At 41.7% G+C, this 16,027-nt stretch overlaps 1 protein-coding gene across 1 annotated transcript in view; it reads left to right on the plus strand.

Moving 5' to 3' along the window:
• The first annotated feature begins 5,110 nt into the window (after positions 1–5,110).
• Positions 5,111–16,027, plus strand: part of ABAT (4-aminobutyrate aminotransferase) — a 125,567-nt gene continuing 114,650 nt past the window's right edge. Inside the window, exon 1 of the mRNA XM_007498673.3 lies at positions 5,111–5,262. The gene's annotated coding sequence lies outside the window, so the exon portion shown is untranslated. The remainder of the gene's footprint in view (positions 5,263–16,027) is intronic.

Consider the following 16,027-nt stretch of genomic DNA (forward strand, 5'->3'; position numbering starts at 1 on the left):
GAGAGGTGGTCACCAATAAGAAGAGAAGGGCCTAGGGATTTGTTCCTTAAGACATTGTTTGGGGGGCAACTGGGCAGCTCCATGAATTGTGAGCTAGGCCCAGAGATGGAAGGTCCTGACTTCAAATCTAACCTCAGACACTTCCGAGCTGTGTGGTCCTGGGCAAGTCACTTAAGTCCCCATTACCTAGCTTTTACCATTGTTCTGCCTTAGAACCAATTCACAGTATTGATTTTTTTTAAGAATTTTGGAAAATTTTTATTTAATTAGTTAATTTAGAATATTTTTCCATGGTTACAAGATTCATGTTCTTTCCCTCCTCTCCCCCCACCCCCACCCATCCACCCACCATAGCCAAAGGCTCAATTCCTCTGGGTTTTACAATTGTCATTGATCAAGAACTATTTCCATATTATTGATATTTGCACCAGGGGGATCGTTTAGAGTCTCCATCTCCAATCATACCCCCATCGACCCATGTGATTAAGCAGTTGTTTTACTTCTGTGTTTCTGCTCCCACAGTTCTTCCTCTGGATGTGGATAGCGTTCTTTCTCATAAGTTTCTCAGAACTGTCCTGGGTCATTGCATTGCTGCTTGTAGAGAAATCCAGTACATTCGACAGTACCACAGTGTATCAGTCTCTGTGTATAATGTTTTCCTGGTTCTGCTCCTCTTGCTCTGCATCACTTCCTGGAGGTTGTTCCAGTCTCCATGGAATTCCTCCACTTTATTATTCCTTTTAGCACAATAGTATTCCATCACCAACATATACCACAGTTTGTTCAGCCATTCTCCAATTGAAGGGCATCCCCCCATTTTCCAATTTTTGGCCACCACAAAGAGTGCAGCTATGAATATTCTTGTACAAGTCTTTTTCCTTATTATCTCTTTGGGGTACAAACCCAGCAGTGCTATGGCTGGATCAAAGGGCAGACATTCTTTTAGCGCCCTTTGGGCATAGTTCCAAATTGCCCTCCACAATAGTTGGATCAATTCACAACTCCACCAACAATGCATTAATGTCCCTACTTTGCCACATCCCCTCCAGCATTCATTACTTTCCTTTGCTGTCATGTTAGCCAATCTGCTAGGTGTGAAGTGATACCTCAGAGTTGTTTTGATCACAATATTGATTCTAAGACAGAAGGTAAGGGTCTTTTTAAAAGACTTTGTTGGTAACCTTGGAGAAAGTAGCTTCAGTAGAGTGGTGAATTTCAAAAGATTGCAAGGAATTGAGTTATTCCCTCCCTAGGATTTTGACTATGAAAGGGAGAAAAGATACAGGACAGTGATTTTAGGATGGGGAAATGGTACTGTACTGGGTAAGAAAGCACAGGTGGCTTATGACCTGAAACATTGAAAGTAATGGTCTGTAGTTCTGGTATATGATTGTAATGGAATACATAAGAAATGACAAACAGGATGAGGCCAGAAAAATCTGAAAAGACTTACAGGAACTGATGAAAGTGAAGTGAGCAGGACTGTACTGGAACAGAAATATTGAACAATGATCAGCTGTGAAGGACTAAACTATTATCAGCAAAACAAGGTTCCAAGATAACCCCAAGGGACTTAGGATGAAAAATGCCATCCACTGCCAGACAAGAAACTACTAGAGTCTGATTGCGAATCAATGTATGTCATCTTTCATTTTATTTCCTTCATGAGTTTTTTATTGTATGTGTAATATATGTCTTCTATCACTTCATGAGGAATATGAAAATGCATATTGCATTAAAGAATTGGTATAACCTATAGCAAACCATTTACTGCTGGAGAGGTGGGGGAAGGAAGAAGAATCTGAATCTTAAAATGTAAAAAAAAAATTTTGTAAAACATTGTTTCTACTTGTAATTGAACAAAAAAGAGGGGGAAAATAGTAAGTAATGGTCTCAGGGCAGCTAGGTGGCACAATGGATACAGCATCAGACCTGGATTTTGGAGGACCTGGGTTCAAATCTAATCTCAGACACTTCTTAGCTATGTGACCCTGGGCAAGTCACTGAACTGCATTTACCTAACACTTGCCCTTCTGTCTTATAGTTGTTACTAAGAGAGAAAGTAAGAGTTAAAAAAAAGAAAGAAATGGTCTCCCAATAAATAAATAGCCAAAGAATATGAGCAAGTAATTCTTGAATAATAAAATATTAATAAAGAAAGATCCATATTACTAGTAATAAGAATGCAAATCAAAACAGTTCTGAAATTTTACTTCACACCTGACAAATTAGCAAAGATGACAAAAGATGGGAATAGTGGATATTGGAGGAGTTGGGAAACAATTTGCATAGTATATGGTTAGTAGAGCTGCGATTCAGTACAGCCTTTTTGGGAAGTAGTTTGGAATTATTTAAATAAAATGACAAATATTCATATTCTTTAACCCAGAGGTTTCATTACTGGGTTTATGCCCCAACCAGACCTTTTATCAGAAGAAAGATCCCATAATGCACCAAAATATTTTTAACAATACTTTTTTGTGATAGCAAGGAACTAGAGATACAGAAGATAGTCATTGACTGAAGAATAAACAAATTGTGGTACATGAATACAATGGATTATTATTTGATATAGAGAAGATGGAAAGACTTGCAGGAACTTCTACAGAGAGAAATAAACAGAGCCAAGAAAATAATATACCACAATACAATGACTACATTAATGTAAATGGGAAGAACAACCACACACAACAACAAAAATGAATGTTCCAACAATTACAGAGAACAAGCCTAACTATGAAGAAAAGATTAGTGTTGATGGCTCTACCATCTAGTCAGAGAGGAAGGGAGATTTTGTTTAGGTCATCTTGTAGAATGATGAGGTTTCCCCAATAATGAGCTTCCTGGGGTATGGTGGAGAAGTCAGAATCTCACCTGCAACCAGATTAGAAATGTTAGTTCAGGTTAAATGTTAGAACAAAATGAGGCACTCACAGGTCACTGAATATTTCGCAAAGGAGGTTGACTTTGCACTCACACATTAGAATATGCAATAAAGATACAGTGATACTTAGCCTCTCTGGATGTGACCCTTCTGCATCTCCATCTGGAAATACATCTGGTCAATAAGTCATCAAAGTGTGGTTTCAGGCACTCAAAGGCCCAGATTATGGGAACCTGGGACTTTTTTTATTCCTTTCAACCAGTAAACTGTGATAGGAAAGCGAGGGTCAATCAGATTATATAAAGAAAAGAAGCTGGGGTCTCAGCTAAGCAGGGGCTTACAAACATTGCTACAGAAAAATGCTGGTTCTATCACATAAGTCCTGAGTCAATTAGCATTTCTTTTGTGTGTAAGAAATAGATTCCTGTCTAATAACTGATCTATACTAGACAGTGAATATCTTTCTGTTCCCTACTCTTGGGAGACCCTACCAATAAGCCCAAACCTAAATTTTAAATAAAATTTCCCCAAAGATATAAGGCTAAAGATGTCTAGAACGAAAAGAGTATGAGAAAAGGAAGCCTAACCCATCTCAGTAGTCTAAGCTCTCCCTGGGCTGAAACTGATTTAGACTGCATGCATGGGTCCAGAACAAAGGGACATGTTAAGGAACAAGAATGGATAAACTACCCCAGCCCCAGGAACACAGGTGCTACCTCCTAAAGTTGGGCAGTAATTCTTAATGCCCTTGACTTTCTGATCCCTGTAAACTTTCTTACAATAATAGGAAGATGCACAGTGCAGTCCCAATCTATGACAATGACTAAGTTAGACGTTCTAATAGTTGAAGGACATTTGAGTGAGGGGAAAGGACCTTTGCTTAGAAGTTGGGTTTAAGTCAGAAACTTTGGGCCCTGGAGGAGTTCCACTCCCAACTCCTTCTGACTTGACGTTAAAGAGTGCTGAAGTTGAAGTCAAGGAGACAGGTTCAAATCCTGCTTCAAACTGGTGGTGATGGGGCTGGGGCTCCTGGAGAGATAGAGTAGGTCTAAATGTGGGAGTCCTCTATAGAGAGATAAGAGTTGGTGAGAGGATCAAAGGATATAAACTGTATAAACTGAGCCTCATACACTTACTAGCTATGTGATTCTGGGTAAGTCACTGCCTCAGTTACCCTGATTTGATCTATTAACCGTTGGATTTGAATGCTACTACAGTTTCTTTCATCTCTAAATCTATGATCTAATGTCCCTATCACTCCATACAAAAGGGAGGAAAGATGAGATGGAGCCTGAATATGAGAGGGAGGTAAGAATGAAATACATTAGTCTGCAGCCTGACCCTGTGAATGACTGACGAGTGGGAAGCAACAACAATGAATGAGTCTGACCTAAGGGTGGGAAGTAGAAAGAAGGCATCTAGCTTGGTTATGACCTAAGTAGGGATGGAAGAGTCAGGAATCAACCCAATCTAATCAATCACAGTAGACTCTACCATAAAGAGAATAACTGACTATATTCTAAGGAGAGAGGGAAGGAAGGGTGCCTGGCACAAGCCAGGAAGGGCAACATGGTTCGAAGGCAAAGTTTGATGACTTTAGAGTGAAAATATTTGGATTCCAACCTGTGTGACCTTAGGCAAATCGACTAACTTCCCTAGGCTTGTTCCATCATCTCTAAATTGAGGCGATTAGACTACTAGGCTTTTAAGGTTGTATATATTGGGAGAGGGTAGGAAGGGGGGAGGGGCGGCATGGGAAGGGTGATAGACTAAAATTTGACCTATAATTTGGGGACCTTAGAGGTGGGGGTGGGGAAAATGACATGCCTGAGTCTAAGGTGGGATATGGAGGGAAGAAGGGAGGGACGACAGCCTGGAATGACCAATGTGGGGAGTAGAAGGAAAAACGGGTTGAATTCTATCCGGAAAGGGCATGAGGGCAGGCGAGACCTGGTTAGAGCCTGATCTAGAAGGCTGAGGAGGAACTTGCATCTTTAATCATTTCTTCACTTCTCAGGACACATGGCATCTTTCCTCAGCTCCCTTGCTCCTGGGCCCCCGGGACGAACACTGCCCCACACGCTCCCCAGCCTGAAGCTGGACCTTGCCCCCCAGCCTACCCCCCCCCCAGCATCCTTCCTCCTCCTCGCCCCTCCCTCGGGGGGGCGGTGGCCCGTACCAGCCTTGCCCATTGGCTGTGGCCGAAATGTGTTTTTGAGCTTCGGTAGGGATTGGCCAGGGCGGCGCGGCAGAGCCGGGGAGCGAAGCAACTGGGACACACTGGTGGGAGAGCAGCACTGAACGCCTGGTCCGAAGACCCAAGCGTTTTGAGCCTTTCTGAGCCTGACAGAGGACACTGAGAGCCGCCTGCGCGCGTGGTGAGTGAGGGGCCGAAGCTCCTCGGACCAGGCCCGGAAGGGAGCTGGGTGGAAAGCGGGCTTAGTGTTAAAGGGAGAGATATGGATTCGCCCCGATGAAAAATTTGTGTGTTTCCCTCCCCTTCCCCGACAACAAGAAGAGATCGTTATCTGAGGTGTGAACCCCAGAGATTTTTAGTGTGTAACCGACAAAGAGAAGAGAAATAAATAGCCTACTCTCCTGAAGAGGAAATAGGAAGCAATCCGCCCCCCCCCCCCCATCTCAGATTGGTGATTCTCCAGAGAGAAATAGGATGTTCCCCTGGGGACATCCCCCGCCCCCAGCATACACACACACACGAATCATGGTATAAATCCTTCTCAAATCAGAGACTTGTACTCCTAGAGAGGAGGGACAGAAGATCAGAGTCACCACAGATGAGAGGTTAAGCGCTCAGAAACTGGCACCCCTCTTTAGGTGGAGGAGATTAATGGTGCTGGAAATACAAATGGGAGATTTAAGTGTTCACCCTTAGACACAAGTTTAGGATGCTTTCTATTCAGAGAATTGGGCTCTCCATCCCCAAATGGGAGAAATCGAGACTGCTTCTGCCCCAAGAATGGAAATCGGTGTTCTCTCTCAAAGATGGAGACACGCACATCTCTTGATTGACGTTCTGCCATAAAGACGGGATTAAGATACTTCCCCCTTGGAAACGAGGCCAAGGGTCCCTTTCTGCTCCATCACACACACACACACAAGCTCTCTCTCTGTCTCCCTGTCTCCCTGTCTCTATCTCTCTGTCTGTCTGTCTGTCTGTCTCTCCCCCCTTCTAGAAATGGCATATTGACTGGCTCCCAAAAAGTGAAGAACTAATGATGTTCTTACAATTAAATCTGTTTGTTTCCTGAGACTACCCACATTGTTCCCTTTGGTAATTGATGTGTGGTGATAGATTTGGGGCTTCATAGCCTAGCAGAAGAATTAACCCCAATAAAGAACTGAGACCAGATCCCAGAAAAGTAGAGTCCAGTAGAGATTCCCAGGTGCTTTTTCCAGGGGAGAAACGCTGGCTTAATACTTGGAGCTTTCAGGGGTAGAGCTGTGATATTTGATTTTGGAGAAGTGTTCTCCCACTTCTGGCCAAGGCCTCTGGCCTGACTCCATTTCCATCCTGTAGCTGATTTTACTAGGGTCTGACTAAGAAATGTGATGTTGATGGGCATGACAGCAAAAGCCCTGCAGCAGAGCAGAAACAGTACCCAGATGAAAGCAGTTTCTTAACAGGAGCTACTACTGGAAGGGAAATCAAGCAAGCAAGAAAGGAAGGGGGAAAAGGTTCCTAGAGCTGCCTGTCCAAGATAGGGGAGGAAAAAAATTGTCTTTGTTTTCAGAATAGTTTCAGTTGAAGAGGGAATGAGTCCCAGGGAGTAGGAGATTTACCTAGGTAGGAAATGAGGAAATGCCTTCTTTCTAAGTGCAAGTGATAGTCCTGAAGTCTTAGTTATTCTGCTCTGGTTTCTTAAAATTCTTCCCTCCTTCTCCATTTTCTCTTGAACTCAGTGGCTTGACTATGCCTTTCCCAGAGGCAAACATCAAAGCACAACCTCTATCCTCCCTTATTCTGATCTTCTACTCTCTCTTTCCCTACAGAAATCTTATTACATTTCCCAGAGCAGTGATCAACACTTTTTTCTAGGAAATGGGAGAAAAAAATAATCAAAACTCTGGAACTTGCCAAACCACCCCAATTCTTTTCAGGATTTAGAGATTCAAGTCATACAAAGGGCCTGTATTCTCATGACATTCCATTGCCTGCCTCCGTGACTTTATACAAGTGATCCCCCTTATACTCCCTCCTGACTTCTGACCTTATATCTGTGACTTCCTTCAGAGCCCAAATCCATATCCACATTGTAGGAAAGACCTTTCTGGATCCCCCCTCCCCCGGTTATTAATATATTTTCCTTCTTGAAATGTATTTCCTATGGAATTTGTATTGTGAACATGTATTCTCCTCCTCCTCTCCCCTGTGCTAGAATAAGCTTGTTAAGGCCTTTTATGCTTTTGGTTTTTCTTTCCTGATATCCCTTGCCCTTTATGTAATAGTTGCTCAATAAATGTGAATTGAATTGAATGTAATCAAGGGGGAAAACAGGCTTAGTAATAAAATAATCCTGAGCCACTGAAGAGTTTTTTAAGACTCCCTTATTAGTAAAGAGATCAGGCCATTTTGACCTAGAGCAGGGAGCTAAGTTCAAGGATAAGAGAAGGCCTGTGAGGAGATCAGAAGTTTGCCTCCTACAGCTTCCTACAACTCTTTTTTGCTGGATTTAAGTTTTTAGACAAAAGCTCCTTAAATCTGCTAATGGATGACCTACATTGTAACTACTAAACTCAGAGTCAGGGTAGTAACTAACTCCTTGAAAGCAGAGACCGGAGTGATCTCAGGATCTAAGAACTGGAAGCAAATTTAAAGAACACCCACTAATCCAACTCCTTCATTTTATAAAAAGGAAAACTAAAGTCCAGAGAGAGTCAGTTACTTGTACTTTTGACCTAGTACAGGGAGCTAAATTCAAGGATAAGATAAGGAATGTGAGGAGTTGAGAGACAGGCCTCCTACAGCTACAAAGGTCATACATTGCGTGAGTGGTAGAACTTGGATTAGAACCCAGGTCTTTTGATTCTTCTTAATGCTTCTACTTGGGAGAATCTAGGGAGTCTTCTTCTCTATAGCATCACTAAAGTAGCACCATTCTATTCCTTTAAGGCTGCTAGGAAGAATATATGTGACATTCTCATTCCTTTTTGATATGCCAGAAGTCAATATGATCTTTTAATGAAACCTAATAGAAGATAATGGTTGAGGATAAGAGCCACTGGGCTTAGGTCTGCCACAGAGACCTTTGGTCTTCCTGTTTTCATTTCATTAGAGTCCTGTTGATCTTAGTTTGTGTCCTACCTTAGTTACACAATGGGCTTAGGCTAATAACTATTTCCCAGAGCTCTCTCTATCACCCTAAAAACACTCAGACTGTGAACACGCTTGCATGCCAAAGTCACGCTATTCCCCGGCTGAGTACTCCCTCAGTGCCCCTTTTCACAAGGAAGAATGTCTTCACATCTCCATTGAAAGTTTAGGCAAGAGTGACAGGGGCAAGGTGAGCGGGGATCAGAGAAGCATCCATTTAAAGCTGGAAGGAACCCTGGAGGCCACCCCTCCAGCCCTCTCTCATTTTATAGAAGAGGACCAAGGTCACACAGGCAATAAGGAAAGAGCTAAGGTCTTTGGGGTCCAAATCCAGGGCCCTTTCTACAACAATTCCCTGAGCTGGGTCAGATGCTCAACCTCTAGAGAAAATGCAAGTTGTCTTCTCCCAGAGAATTTTGCTAGCTAAAAGGTGCGGATGAGTTTAAGATCAGTCACTGCCAAAGGCTTTCTCATATGATGATAATTTGCTGTTTTGTCCTGGGTGTGGGAATCGACCCATTTACTCAAGAGCTTCTTAAAAGGTCTGACTCAAATGGTGGCTAAAGCCTCCATGGTCTTTCCACTATTGATGCTTCTCCTCCTTGGACATCTGCCTGCCCTACTTCCAGAAAGGGACGAAAAAGGGTGAGCTTAGTGAGCCTCGTTCTATTCTGGTAGCCTTGAAAGACCAGTTCAACTGGCTGGATCAAGCCCCTGCCCATCCTAGCCAAGGAACAAGAGGTTGATCCCTGCCCATTCAGGTCATTGTGTGCTGTTGATTTAGTTTCAGAGCAACACTCCGAGTATTTGTCGCCTTGGAGCTCAGCCCATGTTCCTGGGGGACAAATGTGCTAGCAGTAAATGACCCTATAAAACTGTTCTCTGACAATTCAGGAGCATCAGAGGGCAGTCATTTGTGTCCAAGGCTAAAAGAGGCATGCTTCTGGTTTGGGGGTGTAGGTGGCACCGGGAGAAGGTTGCCTGAGGTGGCTGAGACGACTTAGACTGTGGAGGGGATCTAGTAGGTGATATTTTCTCCTAGTTGCTGTTGATGACTCCAGAGATTCAAGGGGGAAAGCCATGGGCCATTCCCTGTTCTAAAGTGAGAGGAAGCATAGACTTGGAGTCAGGAAGAAGTACATTCACAGTCCCATAATGGACCCACACCCAGCTTTGTGACCCCCACCCACCCGACGGGGAAATTCTTTTACCTCAGTTTTCTCATTTGCAAAAGGAAAGGGTTGGCCTTAATGACCCCTTGGGTCCCATCTAACTCTATGAAAAGTAATGATTTCCCAACTAGCTCCTCATTGCTGACATTTTCAGGGAGTGTAATTAAAGGTTTAAAAAGTATTTTGCTTCCATAAGAAAGTAGTATCATGACCTAAATCTGGAAGGAACCTTTAGCCCCCCTTACCCTTCCATTTTTTTCTCCAACCTTTACTTTCTGTTTTAGTTAACAGCTCTAAGACAGAAGGGCAAAAGCTAGGCAAATGAGGTTAAATGACTTGCCCAGGGTCACACAGCTAGGAAGTGTCTAAGGCCACCTTTGAACCCAGGTCCTCCCAACTCCTTTCCATTGTGCCACCTAATTACCTCACTTCTATTTTTGTTTTTGGCAGATAAAAAACCTGAGATCCGTCAAGGTGAAGCAACTTGCTCCCCATCACCTAGGGAGTTGGGAGAAACGCCAGTGTTAGAGCACAGGTCTTCCAACACCAAATCTGGTTCATTTTTCACTTATTCCTATACCTGGAATGCATTCCCTCCCTACTGCCAACTTGTAGGGTCCTTCCCTTCCTTTAAGACTTAACTCAAGCACCATCTTCTCCCTGAGACTTTTCCCCAATCCCCTCCAACTACCAGTGCCCTCCCTCTCAAACTACCTGGTATTTAACCAATGTGTATATGTTTGTTTCATTCACTTTACATTTCAGAAACTTTATTTGCATATATTCTCATGTATGTGTGTATATATATGTGAATTCACAATCCCTACCTACACACACTTATTCGTCATGTGTATGTATACATATGTAACATGTGTTTATATGTACATGTGCATATTTGTATGTACATATGTGAACATATATATTTACTAAGCTCCTACTATGTGCCATTCTTCACACTATGCTTGGCACATAGTGGGAGCCTAGAAAATACTGTTGATCGATTCATTATCAAGGCCCTGAAGCTCCTGGAGAATGCTGGCCTTGCCCACAGTTTGCAAAACTATTCTCTGGTAGAAAGCCTTCAGCCTATAGGAATTAGATACAGTCAGTCCTCGGGGTAGGGACCATGTATTAATATAGCTAATAAAGATTCTGAAAGAGCCAAATGGCTTCTCTAAATCTTCACCCTGCATATAGTTTTCCCAACGCGTATTTTACTTTTTATTTTTTTAATTGCATTTGTCCTTGAAAGGTATCTTTTATTGTTGAAATATTTCTGGAGTCTCTATTTGAATTGGTTTCCCATGAACCTCTGTTTCTGCATCTCTTGCCAGAAACTTGATTTGGGAAAAAACCACTTTCAGTTTACCCCCTTTCCTTCAATGATCATGGCAAATACAGGCATTGTACTAAGCACTGGTGATAATAGAAATATGAACAAAAAGAAAGTCTACCTTCAAGGAACTTACCATCTAATAGGAGAGAAACAACACACAAAAGGAAGCAGAAAAGACTGAGAGAAGGGACCTGCTTTGGGGACACGATGGAGAAGTCCAAGAAAGTCCAGTAGAAAACTTCTGGGTGGGAAATTAAGAGATGGCTGGTCTGGGGTCCCTCCTTAAATGGAGATTTTGGAGTTCATGGCTCCACCTATAAGATCAGAAGGGCAGAGGGGACTAAAGCAGTATGAGTACCAAGGATTCTGAAAGATGATATTTCCAGTGATGATGTCCCTGAAGGCATAATGGCAATGGAGAAGGCCAAAGAGAGTCCAGTAAAGTGCAGCCAAGTGTTAATTAACACTAGAATTAAAAACCAAGGAATGGACAGGTATCTCTGTAGGCTTTTCTCACCCAAATGCCCAAATCATTGCTGTGGAATCTGGGAGTTTCATAAATAAGACCATAGCTAGAAGAGAGCATTAAGCTTTCAAAGAACTTTAGAAATTCCTCTCGTCTAACTCCTTCATTTTCCAGATAAGGAAACAAAGACTAAAAAAATTAAGTGATTTGCCCAAGGTGAAGGGGCAGAAAGAAACCAAGTTTCTTGACTGTTTATCTCACATTATAAATCACTCTCTCTTGTCCAAGAAACATTTTATTTTAGATTTAGAAAGGTAGCACAGTTTAGTGGAAAAAATATCGGAGTCTGAGAACTGGTGTATTTAAGACTTAGATCTTATACTTTCTAATCATGTGGTTTTAGATGGCCACATAACCTGTATCCTTACTTGTAAAAGGGAAGAGCAATACTTGAGGTACCTATAGAGAAAGAATTCTTTAAAAGTATGAAGCAGTATATAAATGTAAGTAAGCTTTGCTTTTCTAAGAAAACCATTTCTAGTCTAATGCCTGCTGATGCTGGACAGATCCCAGTGATCAATACCTTTGTGGCTGACCACAAAATTTTGGTAGCTTTATACCATAGTTCTTGGAAAATATTTCTATAAGTCAAGTTGGTAATTGTAAGAAAGTTTCCCAGGCAGGAAATCTTGAAAATTGACTGAGGAGGTAAGGAAATGTATCTTCAAGGGCTTCAGTTCCCTACATGGTAGAAACCAGCTTCAAATTTAATGTTCTCCCTCTTTAACCCTACTGCCTCCAACCTATGGAAGAAAGGGAAAGTTGGAGAGAAAAAAGCAAAGAACTGGAGAATTTTTCCTACAATTGTCTCCTTTTATTTTCCCAATTACATGGAGTAACAATTTTCAACATGTTTTCTAAAATTATAAGATCCAAATTGTCTCTCTCCCTCTTTTCTCTCCCCACCTCTCTGAGATAGTAAGGAATTTGATCTGGATTATACATGTTTTATAAGAGGTCATTGTAAAGATATTGGGGGGGAGTTCTCCTTGATTTGAGTCTTAAGGACCTTTCCCAATTCTACCACCCTTTACTGGAACTCTGTCTGGCATAATGTCTTTTGTCATACCTTTATTATCTTATATCTCCTCTTCTTACTCATAATATTGTTCAATGCTATTCCAAAAATAACTCTGTTACAGCTTCTTGGAGAGGCAATTGTGGTTCAATGGTTAGAACACTAAGCCTGGAATCAAGAAGACTTGAGTTCAAATCCTACTTCAGATGCTTTCTGGCTGTGCAACTCTGGGAAAGTTATTTAACCTCTGATTGCCTGACAAAAGCATCCATTAGATCCACTAGAGAAGGAAATGACAAACTACTCCAGTATCCTTGCCAAGAAAACCCCAAGGATAACTATGGTCCATGGGGTCATGAAGAGTTGGACACAACTGAATAAAATGGTTCCTTGGATTTGCCATCTTCAGAAATCAGCTAATGATTTCTGATTGATTGGGGGTCAGAATCCATGACATTTAACTAAGACAGCTGCCTATAGGGTGTCTGAGGGTCTGCCCTCACTACAGGAAGGTTCCTCTTGGTTCCATATAAGTGACTTGAAGGCAGGGATTTTAATTCTTGTACCATTTATATCTTGCATACAGTTGGCACTTAATAAATGCTTACTAAATTGGAGTGTTAATTTTAGACTTTTTTTTGAGCCTCAAAATATTTTATTTTCCCTTCATGAAATTCCCTCTCATTTTCTCTCCATTTCCCTGAACTCTGACTACTCAGGATCATCTCCCATGCAGCCTTTACTGACCAACCCAACCCACAGTGATCTCTATCATACCATGCCTGTACCACTCTACGGGCCATTGTTATGGAGCAAAAAGGGAACTTATTTGAAGTTAAATTACCTAACTCTTACTTGCTATCAACATAACCTTGCAAGTCACTTCCTTTTTCTGGGTCTCAGTTTCCCAACTCATAAAATCAGTGGGTGGAACTGAATGATTTTTTTAACCCTTACCTTCCATCTTAAAATCAATTCTGAGTATTGGTTTCAAGGCAGAAGAGTGGTAAGGACTTGGCAATGGGGGTTAAGTGACTTGCCCAGGATCACACAAGTAGAAAGTATTTGAGGTTAAATTTTAACCTAGGACCTTCCGTCTCTAGACATGGCTCTCTCTCCACTGAGCCTAGCTGCTCCACAAATGACTTCTTAGGTCCCTTCCAGTCCTTCAGCCCTTATTTTCCATTGCCTTCTATTGTTATCTTCTAGTGTGTATTTTTTGCTTTTCTAAACTACACTGTGAGACCCTTGAGGAAAGGAACTACACCTTGTAATAATTGCTCATTAAAGAGCTTTTGATGACTGTCCCTGAAGGCTAAGCTTAGTTTATCAATTCCTTTGGCAAAAATCAAAATTCTGAAGGAAGAGAAGAAAGAACATCTCACTGGGAGCCAGAGTAGTATGAGACCCCTGGGTGCCTGAGAGGACTAACCGTAAGGGAAAGAGGGGACAAAGAAAGGAACAAGGTGAATGCAGAACTAAGAATCATAGATTGCCATAGCTGGAAGGGAATTGAGATGAGACGAGATCTCTTTCAAAACCCCTCATTTTGCAGCTGAGGAAGCTAAGGTTGGGAGAAACGAAAACATTCAGCATGTTGGCAGCATGATGTGGTAAAAATGTGATGTCAAAACAAGGGTGCAGATCCTGTTTTTGCTACTCACTGAATTGGGGATCTTAGACATAGTCTAAGTCACATTTTCCTCAGCTGCAAAATAAAAAGGTTGGGACTAGGTCAAGTTCTTAACTTGAAGCCCATGAATAGATTTCAAGGCATCTGTGACTTGGATGAAACTAATACATATTTTCTTAAACTACCATTTAACTAAAATCTGTAGGGCAGCTCGGTGGCACAGTGAATAAAGTACTTGCCCTACAGTCATGAAGCCTGGTCATTCTGAGTTCTAATCTTTCCTCAAAAAGGTACTTAACTTGTACAATGTTTGGGCAAGTCACTCACCCTGTTTGACTTAGTTTCCTCATCTCTAAAATGAGTTAGAGAAGGAAATAGCCAACCATTCCAATATCTCTGCCAAGAAAACCCCAAATGGGTCATGAAGAGTTGGGCAGACCTGAAAACAATCGAATGACCAAAACTTAGCATTTCCTTCAGTTATTTTAAAGTGTTAATTCTGAGAAGAGACTATAGTCCTTCGCTCTATTGCCAAAGGGGGGTCCATGATACACACAAGGGCAAGAACCCTAGAATCAAAGGATTTCCAAAGTTCTGTCCATCCCCCAAGCCTGTGGCCTTGTGAACACAGTCTTGTGACGGTGTAAAATGTGCTTCCAACTATAACTTACTGTCCTCTGTCCTAGGCAGCCCTGGTAGTGTTTTTTTTTTTCTATAGGCTTCTGTATACCTTCATTCCTCAGAAAGGAGAACAAAATCAAACTATAATACTTACCGCCATTCATTTAATGTTACGAAATCTCAGAATACAGAATCTACAGAATCTCAGAATTACAGAAAACTGAGGTTTTTCCTCCTGTGCTGTTTATGACAAATAATATGTTTGGACTCTAAGGCAGGATCTTAGAGAGACCCAGAGTTCTAATCTCCTGGCAGAAGACTTTTAAAAATCTAAGCTTTCTCTATGGAAGTAGTGCAGACTTATGATCTTATTGATGCAAGGAATGCCTTATGAGGAAATTCTCTCTACCAAAGCAGATCCACAACTGGTCTGATGTTTAATCTTGAAGAGCTGCCTGGGGCACTAGGAAGTCAATTGACTTGCCCAGGGTCACAGAGCCAGTAGGTATCAAAGGCAAAACTTGAACCCAGGCCTCCCTCTCTCCAAGGGGGCTCTCTGTACCTTATGTCTCATTAGGATTGCAAAAAGGCAGACTTTTACTGGATTAATTACATGTGTTGAAAGTGAGCTTCTTTGATTAACACAGTTGACTTGAGCTCTCAATAGGTCCCTGGATTTTAAATTCCCAAGCTCTGCCTTTGCTAGAGATCCTTCCTTTCAAGGGGCACAAGAAGCATTTGTGCAGATGAGTGATTGCATTGTTTCTTAGATTGTGCAGTGGGAACAGCTGGCCCTTTTGCTTCAGGGCCTGAAACACATCATCTTAGGTAGAGTTGAGGTCAGTCCCTGAAAAACCATTTGGTTCCCATGTGTTTGTCTCCAAAAAAAAAAGTGAAAGGTAAATAAATTATAGAAGATATTCTCTTGAAGGTAGAGTCCAAAACTTCATTCTGGTCTAGACCAGGAACAATGCTTCAGGTATTCTCTCAAGATTTTTGGACTAAGTGATCTTGGGGACGGCACCTGTTTCCTCATCTCCAAACTGAGGAGATTGAACCAGATCAGGGATTCCTAACCTTTTTGATGTCATGGACCCCTCTGGCAGTCTGGTGAAGCCTATGGATCCCTTCTCACCAAAATGGTTTTAAATACATAAAATAATTTTACAATAGTTTCAAAATAATTTGGATCAAACTACAAAGGAAATTCATTTATATTGAATTATTTATTAAAACACTTTTTAAAGAAACAAGCACATCCCAGCTTAAGAACCCCTGAAACAGAAGGTCTCTAAGGTTCTTTCCAGAATGAATTCTTGGAATCGCCATTGTGTAGAGGGAAGATCAGTGAACTGCAAGGTTCAGAAGTATGAGTAATAGCAGAGTGCCCAAGGAGTTAGGGTAAGAAAGACAGAAAATAGAGGCTTCAAATACTAGCTCTGGCACTTGTAAGATGTTATAAATTTACCTACCTGTGCCTCAGTTTCCTTATCTGTAAAATGAGA

This window comes from Monodelphis domestica, chromosome 7 (assembly GCF_027887165.1).
Source record: "Monodelphis domestica isolate mMonDom1 chromosome 7, mMonDom1.pri, whole genome shotgun sequence".
In the NCBI taxonomy this organism is placed as follows: Eukaryota; Metazoa; Chordata; class Mammalia; order Didelphimorphia; family Didelphidae; genus Monodelphis; species Monodelphis domestica.